General features: G+C 42.0%; 1 pseudogene; it reads left to right on the top strand.

Moving 5' to 3' along the window:
• The first annotated feature begins 1,379 nt into the window (after positions 1–1,379).
• Positions 1,380–2,600, top strand: LOC102762885 (annotated as a pseudogene).
• Positions 2,601–15,259: the final 12,659 nt, after the last annotated feature.

Genomic DNA, 15,259 nt, shown 5'->3' with positions numbered 1-15,259 from the left:
AAAGTCTCAGTCCGATTGGTCAAATTTTGATCCTGGGAGCTTTCTTATAAGACTCAACTCACTGACAGGAACACAGCACAGGAGGCTTGGCAGCCCATTCTGTAGTCTCACTGACGTGCAGTGTGCATTAGGGCCTCTATAAACAATGGCTGTGAGACTCTGGTTATGAATTTGAGCCCAATTAACCATGAGGAGTCCTTTTGGGCAGGTATATTCTTCTCATAGTCCACACTCCTCTGCCTGTATTAAAACAATTACACTGGAAAAGCATAAAATATATTGTCTAAACTGAGACACTTTTGAGGGTGAAAGGGGCATTAGTAATTACACCAAGACAACAGAACCATGATCTATTAAAAAGAAAATACCTTCATTAAATATTTGTAGCATTTATTTTTTTTAATGTATCAGACTTCTATTGTCCAGATGACCATCCCATTTCTCTGCTTTCCATAAGGCACTAATGTCCACCACCATAAAAAACCAACAACCAAATTTACAGCTTTTTCTTCCTCTTACATTTCAATTAGAGTAAGTCAGTTAAATTCTATAGGACTCAGTCTCCTCACCAGTATATTCATAGGTGGGATATAAGCTCTCTTAAGGTTTTTAAAATTTTTCAAGCTCCATCATCCTACAAATCCAATTCAAACATGATTTTTTATCAGAAATGCTTCTAAGTAAAAATTGCCTAAGCCTCCTGCTTAGAAAAAAAAAAGATATTTTTAAAGTCAAAGTATATTTGTAAAAGACAAACTTAATTGATTAAAAGTCACTAATAGGGGACCCTTTCCTCCTCCCGAGGGAGTCCATTCTGTGGGACTCCACGTGGTAGTCCATTCTGTGAACTTTTTCCCTCTCCCCATGGAGGAGTTTGTACTTGTTCTTCAATAAATCTCCACCTTTGCTATACTACCCTCTGTCTGTGGATTCATTCTTCGACTCCGGTGGACAAAGAATCTGGGTCCCAGTCCAAAAATTCCGCTTCGCTACCCTGGTGTCTTCCACCTGGATTGCATCCCTGCTCGCCCACCCCTACCACCTCTCCACACTCTGCTTGCCTACAAGCCACCCGGCAGGAAGTGGGAGTTCTGGGAAGAGAGAGAACCTAGAGACCCTCTTACAGAGCTGATATGCAGAGGGGCTGCCCTGGGAGCCCAGAACTGGGATGGAGCATCCTGAGCAGCAGCCAGCCAAAGACTGGCGAGCCCAGGGACCAATTGACCAGATTGGTTTATAGCTCTCTGCTCATTGGTGTAGACTCTGGGGGAGAAATGACAATCTTTGCTGCTTCAAATGACTTGGCCATACACAGCCCAGGGGACTGAGCCCACTAAAAGCAGCTACCCATGCTCTGCCGGTGCCTGTGACATCGTCGGATGCCCTCACCCCCCTGTGACCTCACCACCTGGATAACTCAGCCCAGCAGGGCCATCACTACTCCCTCAAGCAGCACAAGTAACGAAGGCCTAGATGACCACTGCCCCCTGGGGAGAGGCCGGCATCCCCACGCACAGTGACAGCAGGTCTCCAGACAGCCCTGCAGTGGGATCCCAAAGTCAGGTCTCCCTTCCTGCAGATGGTCCCGTGGCTTAGCAGGATGTAGATTGAACAGCAGGATGTAGATTGGCCTCCATCAGGCCAGCCACCTCCAAGGCCACGGCAGTGTCTGGGGACAAGAACCAGCATGAAGATGAAACTGAGGCAGGGCACAGGCAGGAGCGCAAGGAGGCCACGGCCCAGCTGGCCCACCCGGCCCCAGATGCCCTGCAAACATGTTTGAGTCTCCAGAACCTAGTGTGGGCTGGGCCGATGTGAGATTCGAGGAGGGTCCAGAGTCTTCGGATTTCCCAAAGTGACTCCCTGGTTAAGGAAGAGACACCACAAACAGTGGGTGTCCCAGACAGGGAGCAGACTTAGACCCATCTACCCCAAGTGCTGAAGCACAGTTCCCCCAAAATGTGTCTGCAGTGGGCACTGCAGATGCAGACCGCCAGCTTGACACCACTGAAGCTGCTGAGAAATCTGAGGGTCTGGAGGCCGTGAACCTGACACTGAAGCTTTGCCATCGGCTGAGTCCCAGGCAGTGACCGAGGGAGTTTGATAGGCTGCTCGAGAGACCTGCAGGCTCCACCGGTCCCTCCCTCCCCAGGAAGCAGTGTGCCCTGCTTGCCTGGCGCCCCCACGGTGGCCCTGGGGAGAAGGCCTCTGGACTCCAGTCTGTACATAGCCTGTGAGAAGAATGCCTACATGCGCTCCATAACCAGCTTGCTGGGAGTGGGTGAGGGGTCCATCAGCTCCCTAACAGACCTCCTGGTCTGGTCTGATGCCACCATGAGCGTGGCCACTGGCCTCCCGGCCTCAGGACACAGCTCCGTGACAGATCTGCTGAACAGCCTAGGGCCCAGCCTCTGCTCGGTCTCCAGAATCGTGGGGGACGTGAGGTCGGCCTTCTCCTCCAGACCAGTAGCTGGGACCCACTCGGTCCTTCCTCTGGCAATTGCATTCTGGAGAGGATGGAGCAGAGGACTGTGGAAGGCATCCGCTCAGCCATGTGTTACATGACCAGCCAACTCACCCGTCTCTGGTCCCAACTATGACTAGACCCTGCACAGCAAGCCCCCAAAGGACTGGCTCAGTGGCCTCCTGAGACCCTGGGACACTCATGCCCTGCCCTCCTGCCCCTGCCAGCCTGGGATGGCTCTCCCCAGACCAAGCAATAAATCCCCAGCAGCATTTATTTTCTAAAAAAAAAGAGTCACTGATAGCTTACAATCTATCATATAATCAGTGTGTGATTTTGAAGTGTAAATTGATAAAATGTATTATTATTGATAACCATATAACTAACTTTTATAGAGTATTTACTGTGCCAAGCAACGTTAACTAAGCACATCACGTATTTTCTCATGTAACTATCACAATGAGGTAGGTACCTTAGTCCCACTCTACAAAAAGGAAAACAGAACTTAGATACTTGAGAGAGATTACCTGCTAGTGAATGAGAGAATCAAGATTAAAACAGTCTGATTGCTGAGCCTAAGCTCGTGACCACTGAACTTACCAAATAGTGTCCCTGCTTTGAACTTAGCTGTCATTCTACTTATAGTCCTGACATAAAAAAATAGCACATTTTCTAGATGTCATAACAGACATCTCTTGCATAATTACTTAATTGCTTATTATTACAACTAGAGGCCGGGTGCACAAAATTCATGCATGGATGGGGGGAGTCCCCACAGCCCAGCCTGCACCCTCTCCAATCCAAGAACCCTCAGGATTGTCTGACTGCCTAAACCGGCAGCTGGACATCCCCCTCACAATCCACTGGCTCCTAATCGCTCACCTGCCTGCCTGCATTGGTGCCCCTAACTGCCCCTCCCCCACCAACCTGATTGCCCCTCACTGCCTCTGCATGCCAGCCTGATCGCCCCCAACTGCCCCCCCTGCTGGCCTGGTTGCCCCCAGCTGCCCCCCCACTGGCCTGGTCACCCCTCACAGTGCCCCTGCCAGCCTGGTCGCCCTATGCAACCTACTGTTCAGTTGTTTGGTCGTCCCTCACTAACTCCACTACCGGCCTGGTCATAGGCAGCCATCTTGTGAGGACATGACAGTCCATTTGCATATTACCTCTTTATTATATAGGATAAGTGGTAATAGTTACTCTCATTGTCTTTGAGACCAATTATCTAAGGAATACTTCATAATGGACTATGTCCTTGAATATGAAATAGTTGCAATTGTGAGGAATATGACCCCACCTGAAAGAATTTTTAAATGACAAACCAAAAACTTCACTGCATTTGTTACATGTGGTACTTAAAACCAATTTCCATAAAGTTTGTTTTAATCTTAATATATGATTTAAGTATATATAATACATATTTATATAAAACTGTCCATTTCCTTCAGAATTGAGAAAATACATCAGCACAATATACTCCTTTAAAAGACACCACCTTATATTACCTAAATATTACCTTGGAGAAAGTCACAGGCCTTTATGGATTTCTAAACCTAATGAATGATAGGTTTAATTGTCTCAATCTTGAAACCTAATATTGTAAGTTAACATGCATGATTACAATGCACATTTTCCTGGAGAGATAATGAAAAGTCAAGCAAATGTAAACAATCATAGGGTATCCACCTGTAGTTGCCTTCCTGTCCTTACATGAATCAACTAATTTGGGTATAAAAAAAGGCAGAGTGAAGTTTTTGTTGTTGTTGTTGGTTTGTTTGTTTTTTTCCAGAATCAAAATCTTTGAAGACCCTACAAATGTTCCATTGACTGTTTAAAAATATATATTTGTTAATGATTTCAGAGAGAGGAAGGGAGATAGAGAAATTGAAACATCAATGATGAGAGAGAATCACTGATGGGCTGGCTCCTGCACAACTGGGGATTGAGCCAGCAACCCAGGCATGTACCCTGACCGGGAATTGAACTATGACCTCCTGGTTCACAGGTCAACACTCAACCACTGAGCCACCACAGCCAGGCTCCACTGACTTATTTTGACATTTTTCTCAACTCCAGAACATGTATTTTTGGTTGTGTAAATGCTCTGTATTCCCTATTAGATTTTAAGCATTCAACAATATGGAGAATCTCTTAAGCAAATATGTGCTGCTATCTACCAAAACAACAAAAATAATAGTAACAACAGATGTCCATGTTAAATTAGTCTATTTTCTTGGTGACCTGAAAGCTATAAATTTTAGAAAAAAATTTTAGAAAAAAAACAAGTATTTTGTGCCTTTCACCTAGAAAGTAACTTAAGTTCACATAAATCTTCAATACTCACATACATTAGAACCAACTAATTATACAATTAAGCTGAAACTAATATAAACTTCCCTTAAGAGAACACTAGATTTGTACCAAATTACATAATTAAAACTAAAAATAGTAAGTATTTGCACAAAGTGTACCTAATAGAAAACCAAAACTGAAAACAAATTATGTCATAAAATACATCAAAATATAGGTCCAAAACCAAGGACAATCTTTAAATACAAGCCAGAAACCCTATTAAATCAAAGGCAAAACTTGCAGATTGTTTTTGCTCTATTATCCAGGAACTAAAAGCCAGCTGGGTAAAAACAGAGGGAGGTTTCTTCCAAACTACCCACACAGTGGCTGTTTTCCTGCTCCCCAGATCTGCCTGTGATGACCAGCTTCCTGCTCCAGCATGGGGAGCACACGTGCAGGTGGAAAACTGTGGAGCCAAACTCCCACCATCATCAATTCCTCTCCTGGGGAAGGGAGCAAAATATATTAAAAAGTAGTCACACCAGGAAACTAATCTGAGAAATTAAATCCATTTCAAAGGGGTTATGAAAGGAAGAAAATAAATTGCTTGATGTAAATAAAAATTAAAACCTTGTCTCTCTAGAAACATCAGTGAATGAACTATGGTATGCAGAGTTTTCTGGAGAGCTGGAAATGTTAACTAATACAAATTTAAAACAAAGTTAGCCTTCTTGAATGCAAATCTTTCTAAAAATGTGATACATTATTTTAATTCTTTTTTTTTTTACCTTGATTCTTAAATGTGATTGTTTTTTAAGGCTCATGATAAGACACATTGTCTAATGATTTACTAACCCTAGCCTGAGGTTAGGTGCTAGGTTGATGCATAAGAATCACCTGGGGCCTGGCTGGCATGGCTCAGTGGTTGAGCACTGACCTATGAACCAGGAGGTCATGGTTAAATTCCCGGTCAGGGCACATGCCTGGGTTGTAGGTTCAGGTGTGGGGCATGCAGGAGGCAGCCCATCAATGATTCTCTCTCATCATTGGTGTTTCTCTCTCTCTCTCTCTTCCTCTCTGAAATCAATAAAAACATATTTAGAAAAAAAGAATTACATGGGAAAACTCACAAAAATATAGAGAACAGATTCTGATTTACTAGAGCAGAAGTGAAACCCAGAAATCTGTGCTTTTAAAAAATTTCCCAGGTGATGCTCACTCATGGCTAGTTTCATGAACCAAGAGTGTAGGAGGAAGGACACTTGCCTGACCATTAGTATTCAGGTAGCTTTATTTCCTACTAGAGGCTCAGTGCACGAAATTCTTGCACTGGGGGTGGGGTCGCTTCTCAGCCAAGCCTGTGCCCTCTCACAGTCCAGGACACCTTGGGGGATGTCTAACTGCAAGCCATCAGTCAGACGTCCTTAGCGCTGCCACAGAGGCGGGAGAGGCTCCCGCCACCAATGCTGCGCTCACCAGCCATGGGTACAGCTTCTGGCTGAGCAGCACTCACCCTGTGGAGCGCACTGACCACCAGGAGGCAGCTCCTGCGTTGAGTGTCTGACCCCTGGTGGTCAGTGAACATCACAGAGAGTGGTTGAGAAGCCTTAGCATATCATTAGCATATTACCCTTTGATTGGTTGAACAGCTGACTGGCTGACCAGACACTTAGCATATTAAGCTTTTGTGAAGAATGGCAACAGTATTTGGATAGGTTCAAGCCTCGGACTAATGAGAGGGCACAGTCCTCTCATGGCCACATGCAAGTCCCAGCTTGGAGGGCAGAGCCCTCCCAGCACAATTATAGCCAACAGCTGTAGTTGTAAGCTTGAACCTATGGTCCGAACATGTGGCCCCACGTGCCTGAGTGATGTGGGCTTGATAGAGTTCAGGTGCATGTAACTGAGTAGGATTGAAACCCACAGAACATTGTAAACATCTTGACCACGCGCCCTTACTTTGCCTCGTGGAATCTGGCTATAAAATAAGGACATGACTTGTAGTCCATGGCACTGTCTCTCTCCATCAGAGAGAGCAGCATCCCGCCAAGACCCAGCCTTCATTCTCTTGTCTGTCTTTTCTCAATTCTTCACCGCCCCGACTCGGGCTCACCGAACCTGGCTGAGCTGGTGCAGCCCATAAGACGCCCAATGTGGCCGAGGATGCCATGGCCGGGCCAGCCCGCCACAGGCTTTTATTATATAGGGATCGTACAATGAGTCAATTCAATAGAATGCAGTGAAAATCTATCACTGCACAGTGCAAGACCTCCTTTCTTAGCCGGGGCTTCCTGAAGGAGATGGCATTTGAGGTGAATCCAAAAGGTTGAGATATTAGCCAAGTGATTTTGAGTAAGTTATAATGAGAGGGAAAGGGGCAATGTGCCAAGCCTCACCCCCAATATTACACATACAGTATCAGGAGTCCATGGTATGAAGCGGGGAAGGAAGGCTGGATAGGAGGTCAAAGTTCGTCTTGCAAGCAACGGAAAGCTAGTACAGCATAAAGTCAGTGAGTGTCACTATCAGGTTTGCATTTCAGCCAGGTGTTTCTGGCTGGGTAAGTGGCATATAGATTTAAGAATAATAAGAAATGGAAAGAGAAAGATGAGTTAGAAATCCAGGAAAGAATTTCCAGGCAGGAGTTCTTGTCAGTCTGACCTAAGGCAGTAAAAATTGAGACTTAAAAAAGGGGAATATAAATTTGAGAAAAATAAAAGCAAAAAGTATGGTAATCGATTAGTTGGGATGGCAATTTGGATGGATGAAAAAGGTAAAGGAAAGAGGAAAAAGGAGAGAAGACCCCACCCCCAAACTATCCAAAGCAGATGACTTACCCTTTCCAAATATCATTAATAAAATTCACAGCCTAGCTGGCATTTAAGAGAACTCCGAATTCTAAAAGTCTATGACTCATTATAATACTGATTATTGTATTATTCAATGATGTCCTCAAAACCTATTAAAGTTGACCTTACACTAAGTGATTCCTGGATATTTTAAGTTCACATACCTGCTTTCTAAAATATTGCTACATTCTCTCTTGGTGTTAACAGCTGTAATAGTAGCTGCCTACTTTTAGCCATTCTTCCCTCTTCTGAATTTGCTATTTCAGATGAATACTGTAGGTATGGAAGTTAGGTAACTATGTGATCTCCCCTTCTTCTGAACTACATAGCACTTCATTTGTAATTCCCTATGACACTCTCCTCATTCTACATGGCTTTACTCTTAGCTGTGTAAATGCTTTATAGTGCCTTATTAAGGTTTAAGTGCCTGAGAATAAGAAGGATCTCATTATTCTTTGTGTCTCTTGACATTAACCTCCCCATACACAATCACCTTGCGTACAGAGCTCAAACGATACATAGGTGTCTTTTTGCACCAAGATGGTCAGAACTGTGAATAGAGTATGAATAAACGGACTCTGAATGAGGACTCAAACAGCATTTGTTTTTTCTGAGTAGAGGAACTATAAGGCTTGGCTGGCTTCACATTTTTTCAGAAGGCTTTTTGCTCAGTTTCTTGTTCTTATTTTATGTTCTAGATAGATAATGTTATTAAAAGGCAGAGACACAAAATAGAAAGACATCATACAACCAGAAAAAACTGAAGATACTCAGGTATAATTTGAGAAAAAGGGCAACTATTGAAGAAAATAAATAGAGGCAGTCCCCTACTTTTGCATAGAATGAATTTCTAAAAATCTATGTGAGGGCTGAATATACATTCTCAGAAGGCTGAGAACTACTTGAAATCCTTTCAAGGATTTGAAGCTATATGAAGGTATAAACTACTTGGAGATATATGTCTAGCAGTTTGAATCAACTCTGTTTTACTTTTCCTGATAATTAAATTTCACAGATGAACTGAACAAGTTAAATCAAAATAGTGTATTTGTTATGCCAAAATTATTCCTTTTGGGGTATGCCTAATGGTTTTGACCTTTGTTCACTGCAATTGAGTTTAAATTTTCAGCAGACCTTTTCTTTTTCAAGCACACCGCCTCTTACAACTATAAAAATGTTATGTCAAAATTCAGTTGAGTGGCTGAATGGTCACTTCTGTTCAGAAAAAGAAGGCCGTGGGGTCAAAACTGAGCCTCTTGACCCTCTTCCTCTCATGGCTCAGAATAATCACTCTCCACACTCTGAATCCAACAGGAAACATTTTATTTATGAGAGTCAATTAATGGCGCGCAGAGTGCAAGTTGGACAAACTCTCAGGAATTATGATTAAAGAAAGCCTGCAACTTAAATATTTACAAAGATAAGGAATCACAGAATTTTTATTGTGTTCTTGGGGTTTTACAAAATACTTTGCCTAATGAGTTTCAGAAGCAGAAAGGATTGGTTAGTATTCACAGAAGGCCTAAAATTTGCTTCTCTGGGGTCTCCCAAGTTTCCATTTCCTCCCTGAATTCTGTCCTACGTGAACTCTGTGGAAAGGTTTCGCAGTCAGGGGTTTATTGCTACTTTTCTACAATAATTGAAGTTTGGCAAGCATAATTTTGCTCTTAGTTTACTTAACACAGGTTGGTAACTTATAAAAGATACTTTAATAGAAAACTAAGCAAAGAAGAGGCCTCAAAATAAGCATAGAAATGTGGTGAGTTTCATAGGTTAAGGGCTTTCAACCCAAACCTCATCAAAATTTAGATGTAGCTCAATCAGCTCAAACATTGATTATGCACCTGCTACATACCTGGCACTGTGTAAAGCACAGAGGATAATAGTGGATCTTCCCTCTGGAAACTTACGGTTCCCATCGGAGAGAGGAACACATAAACAAAGAAGTTGCTACAATGTGGTAAATGTGGGGAACAGATATAGACACATTATTGGTTTACTAACAGGTTTGCTGGAATACTTCATTTCCATCTACGAACTTTTTTTCTCTGCTCAGTCTTAACAGTATTTACTAGCCAGTCGTCAAGCTCACTCCCAGTCCCTGAAATTTGCTTTCTTTATCTCTTACACCTGGATCAGAAATAACAAATACATGGCATTTGTGCTATTGCTCAGATCTCCCATGCCATAGCAGCCATACTTTCCCCAAAGTTCTCACAAGGTATTTTATACAGCGTACCAGGCAGCCACTAATAGTAATTGGCGTATGAGATGAAACCATCTGCTTCTCTTACCTAGGGTTATTTGCAGCAGCACCGTATTGGCAGGTGCTATTTGAAACTTTCAGCATGGATCTGATCTCTCGCCCAGCAAAAAACACGTATTTTTAAATTTCAATTCAGATTTTTGCATTCTCTTTTGGGCCAAGTACTAATTTGTTTCTTATGTGAGAAAACTCAAGATCCAAGCTCATTTGCAGAGCAGAGATAACTAAAACTTCCGATATGCAATGACAATCATACACATTTCAGGTGAGTTCTACTCACATAATATTAATGAAGCATAGTAATCCCTCCTTTGGAAAACTGCTGTTTAATTAAAACTGCTGTTTGAACTACTCTGTCGTTCTTAGACAGTCTCTATTCCGTAGGTCAACTCTGTTATTTTTAGACTGTAAAATAACTTTGTTTTTTAGCTTGAATAACAGAAAGGATAAACTTAATTGTCTGACCTTGCAAGCTAGCCATCTAAGGGGCTGATGCACTGTTACTAATATTAATTCACATATTTTGCCAAGTGTTTGTTCATCCAAGGTTACAGGTGTTTGATTAGATATAATATGTATTCAAGGTTACAACTGTCTGTAACAATAACCCACACAGAGCCCTTTGTAATATCTCCAAACAAAGAGGCTCTAAGAGTTAAATACGGGAGACTTCCTGTATGTGGTGTTCAGAATTTGGCAGAGGTGATCTGCTCTGAACCTGCGTGCAATAAAGATGACCCCTAACTAATTGGCTCATTAGGCGTCTTGTCTAGCTCGCTGATTTGCGATACAACATTAACCCTAAGTAACATGTTTTGAGTCTGAAATTAAGTGCCAATGATACCCATATTTTGCAAATATGAAAACTGAAGATAAGAGTGAGTTGTTGTGCCCAGATTTCAAGGTTCCCAAAAAGCCCATCAGGGAGCCAGCCAGTCCGATGCAAAAGCAAAGAGTCCTTCATTTTGAACTAGTTCGGCTCCCCGACCACACTCACTGATGCAACGGTAAGCCCCTTGGCCTCCTCCTCCATCTCCTTGGGCGAGGGCACGCGCCCCTCCCCGCTGCCGCTGCTGCCGCGTGGGTCCGGTCCGGGGGCAGCGGGCGGGTGGCGGCCTGCACCGGGCTCCCGCCGTGGGCTGGGGAGTCGGTGCCTGAGGCCGCCAGCAGCATGGTCAGGCTGTGCCTCATGGGGCCTGGCGGCTGGCCCACGTAGGCCCCGCAACGACTCGCCCTTTCAGAGTCAGGATGAGAATTCAGGGAAGTTAACACTCTGGATTGTTAACTGCTACCTTGTACTATCTCCACTTCTCTAGGTCCTTCTAAATGTTCCCAGGTAAGGGTAGCACTCCATTGAGCAGTCCCTAGTTTTCTTCATATTTGCTCTTTTAACACATTGAGAGTAACAGACTTACTCAGGAAAAGATACACAGAAAAGCAACTACAACAAAATATTAACAACGGGCCAATCTAAGTGAAAGCTCAATTGGTGTAGTATTTCTGAAACCTCAGAAAGGTTTCAAATCTTTCAAATAAAAAGTTGGAGCCCTGGCAGGTATGCTAAGTGGTTAGAGTGTCGGCCAGCAAACTGAAGGGTCATAGGTTGCGAGTTCACTCCCTGGCCATGGCCAGGGTGCATTCAGGAGGCAACCAATCTATGTGTCTCTCTCACATCAATATTTCTTCCCCATTCGCACCTGCTCACCCTTCTCCCTTCCACACTCTCAATGGAAAAAAATATCCTTGAGTGAGGATTAACAAAAAAAGAAAAAGAATAAAGTTGGAGACAAAAGAGTAAAAGACCTAATTTTCACTGAGTAAAATGGTTATTTCATGCCATAGTCTTAAAATTATAGATGCCTCATAATTATAATAGGACAATTTATATGTTCATTAAAATATTTTTAAAAGATTGGAGTGGTGACAAAGGAAGATGTAGCAAAGGAAAACTGCTTCCATCACTTTGCTTTGGGGAATTAACATCGCCAAAAGAACAATGTGGCCAATTAGAATAAAAGGAAAGGACAGCAGTCAAGACAGTTAGGCTAGGACTGAAGGCAAAGTCATATAGAAATCATAGAATTTTAAAGCAGGAGCAGGTTTCTGTAATTGTCTAGCTCACTCTGCTCATTTTACTAATGATGAAATTCAGTACCAAAGACTTTAATGATCTTCCCAAATTTCTTCATTCTGGCACTAGTGGAATTACTCATTTCTTCTGTATACCAATTTAGAACTTGTACCATTCTAACTCCTTAGATATAGCCCAATCAGCTATAAATGAACATATAAACTGTCCTATTATAAGTGATTAAAAACCAACCCAAGATGGCTTATAAGGAGAAAAAGAGGAGTGGGGTGGAGAAGAGATAGGATTATGGTGATATACTGAAAAAGGACATACAGGGTAGCTTAACTTTGGGAGTAGTTGGCTAAAAAAGTTCATCTCTCTGTCATGTATTCTTCTGGGTTGACGTCATTCTTAGGCCCTATAAGGTGGTTCTCCTGTAGTTAGTTCCAAGCTCATATCACACACCAATCCTATAGACAAGACTTTGCTTTTCCCATAATACAAACAAAAGTCACACAATTGAGTTTTATTGGCCCTGATTGGCCTGACCTGGGTCATGTGCCCATCCTTGAATCAATCACTATGACCCCCTGTGAGAGGTAGGGAAGGTAAAATGCATTTTATTTACTTAATAAAAGTCATATCCTTTCCTCCTGGACTCAAGAATAGAGTTATCTTCACTGAAATCACAGACTGAGAGTGGGAGAGAGTTGGATCAATAACAAAAAGCTGGGATACTGTTAACACAAGATGTTGATACAGATAACAAATGGCAAATCCACAAATTCTACAACATCTATCCATAAATAACAGCTGAAAGAATAAAAGCTAATAGAAGACAAAAATTGCTTTGTAAAAAATATCCAAAAAACTGTCTTGAGGGGGGAAAAATAATCTGGATTTTTTTTTGTACTTCAGAAAAGAATTAGGGCCAATAGGCAGAGGAGATAAGGATATAGATTCAATCTAATAGATGTAAGGAACTTTCTAACCATTAGAAATATCTGGTCATTGAACAGGTGGCATCATGAAGTAATGAGTTTCCCATAGTTGGAAGGCTTCAAGCAGAAGGAGGGTGATCATCTGTCAGGAACGTCATACAACAGGTCCCTACAATGGTTGAAGGTTGCTTTAAACTGACTCTTAGATTCTAAATTATTTTGAACGCCATGGATAAAAGATACAATTCCTGCCCTAGCCAGTTTGGCTAAGGGGATAGAGCGTCAGCCTGCGGACTGAAGGGTCTCAGTTTCGATTCCATTGAAGGTCACATGCCCAGGATGCGGGCTCCATTCCCAGTAGGGGGCACGCAGGAGGCAGGGATCAATGATTCTCTCTCATCATTGATGTTTCTATCTCTCTATCTCTCTCCCGTCCTCTCTGGAATCAACACAAAAAAGTAAAATAAAAAGACCCAAATACCGTCAAGAACTAAATTATTCAATGAAAAGTTATAGAACTTTAGGTATGAAGTTGAATCAACCAGACTTTGGTTGCCAGCTATCTAGTTTTTACAAGGAAAACAGATATAAGTATTTAACATTATTATTTTTAAGTTATAACATTAAAATTAATTTTACAAGGAAATACACCATCCAGAATTTTTTCAAACATATCTTCTGAATTTGTGCAATATGTTCACATAATTTTATTTTTGTCACACTTATTCCCTAAGCTAAGTCTGCATTACTCTTTTTCTCTTCCTAGCTCCTGGGATACAGGATAACTAAGTGGCTCTGCTGACTGCTTCTATCAAGCTGTACTTTTTCACTTAAAAATGTTTATCACAGCCATACATAATCTTCATCATTACCATTTAAGGACTTACACATTTAATTGCACTGGTACACCATAGTTTACTCAGCCATTTCCTACTGGAGGGCATTTAAGCGTCTTTCAACTTTTCACCATAGTTTTGCCTTGAACATCTTTATACAAACAGCTTTTCCTCCTAGGTCTGGGGTTACTGGGCCAAAGGGTATGAATATTTTGGGTGTGATTTTCTAAATATGTACTGACAAAAGAATGTCATCAGCTTACAGCGCTACTGGCAATAACTGAGATTAACCATTTCCCTAAGGCATTGTCCAAGTTAGGTTTTAGTCAACATTTAAAAAATTGCTAATATACATTAAGTGGCACTTTATAATTATTTACATTTCTACATTTTCTCTCTCTCTCTCTCTCTCTCTCTCTCTCTCTCTCTCTCCCCCTCCCCCCCCCCCCACCCGCCACTGAGTTAGAATAGTCTTTACAACTTTTTTTTTTAACTAAAACACAACTCAATCTACATTCCTACCAGAGGAAGAGAACTCAGCAGTGCATAAAGATACAAGGAAATCACACCAGAGAGAAAGGGAATAAAACAGTGTTAAAGTGACCGGACTAGGCTCAAAATTGAGTCACTCATGGTGAACCCCACATTAACAACTCAAAACTTAACCCAAGTTTCTATGCTAGCTCTCCCAAAAAGGAATGGTCTGAGTCAACCAATCAGTGCTTGCCTAACTGAACACAAGTTACCCAGCTCCTAGATTTCCCTTTGCTCCCATATAAGGGATGTAACCCTGCTTTAACCAATCAGCAAATACCCAGTAAAACTGACTTCTTCCTGCCGATTTTGGACTTAAAAAAAAAACAAAAGCCACTTTGAATTGTATAATTCTTTGGAGCTCCTTTCTGTTAGATTGCATCCTGCTCACTTCATGAATTGCTAACTAAAGCCAGTAAGATCCTTATTTATCATTTACTCAAAGAGAGGATAAAAATTAACTCCAAGAAGACAGGCATATTTCTCCTTCTCAGAATCAGAATGGACTCTCTGGAAAGGCTAGAGAACACTGAGCAAGTGTTGGTTGAACATCTCTCTGATCTAGCTTCTTGAAACTGAAGGAATGCTAAAGAAACTAAAGGTTCTCAAATAAGTTCCCTTTCCTTTAAAAATCACATGTTATTCAGAAACCATACTTTTTCCTGGGATTTTTTATTAAGATTCCAAATATGTCAAAAAAATAATGTTCCATAGCAACAGCTCTGCTAAACAGATAAGACAAAGATTTTTAAAAATCCCGTTGAGCTGAAACGGGTTTGGCTCAGTGGATAGAGCATCAGCCTGCGGACTGAAGGGTCCCAGGTTCGATTCCAGTCAGGAGCATGTACCTTGGTTGCGGGCACATCCCCAGTGGGAGATGTGCAGGAGGCAGCTGATCGGTGTTTCTAACTATCTCTCTCCCTTCCTCTCTGTAAAAAATCAATAAAAATACATTTTTTTTAAAAAATCCCATTGATAAGGGATTTTTGGACTGGAACATGCAGTG

Source organism: Myotis davidii, unplaced genomic scaffold (genome assembly GCF_000327345.1).
Source record: "Myotis davidii unplaced genomic scaffold, ASM32734v1 scaffold194, whole genome shotgun sequence".
Taxonomy (NCBI): Eukaryota; Metazoa; Chordata; class Mammalia; order Chiroptera; family Vespertilionidae; genus Myotis; species Myotis davidii.
This window is presented reverse-complemented; position numbering and strand designations above follow the sequence as displayed.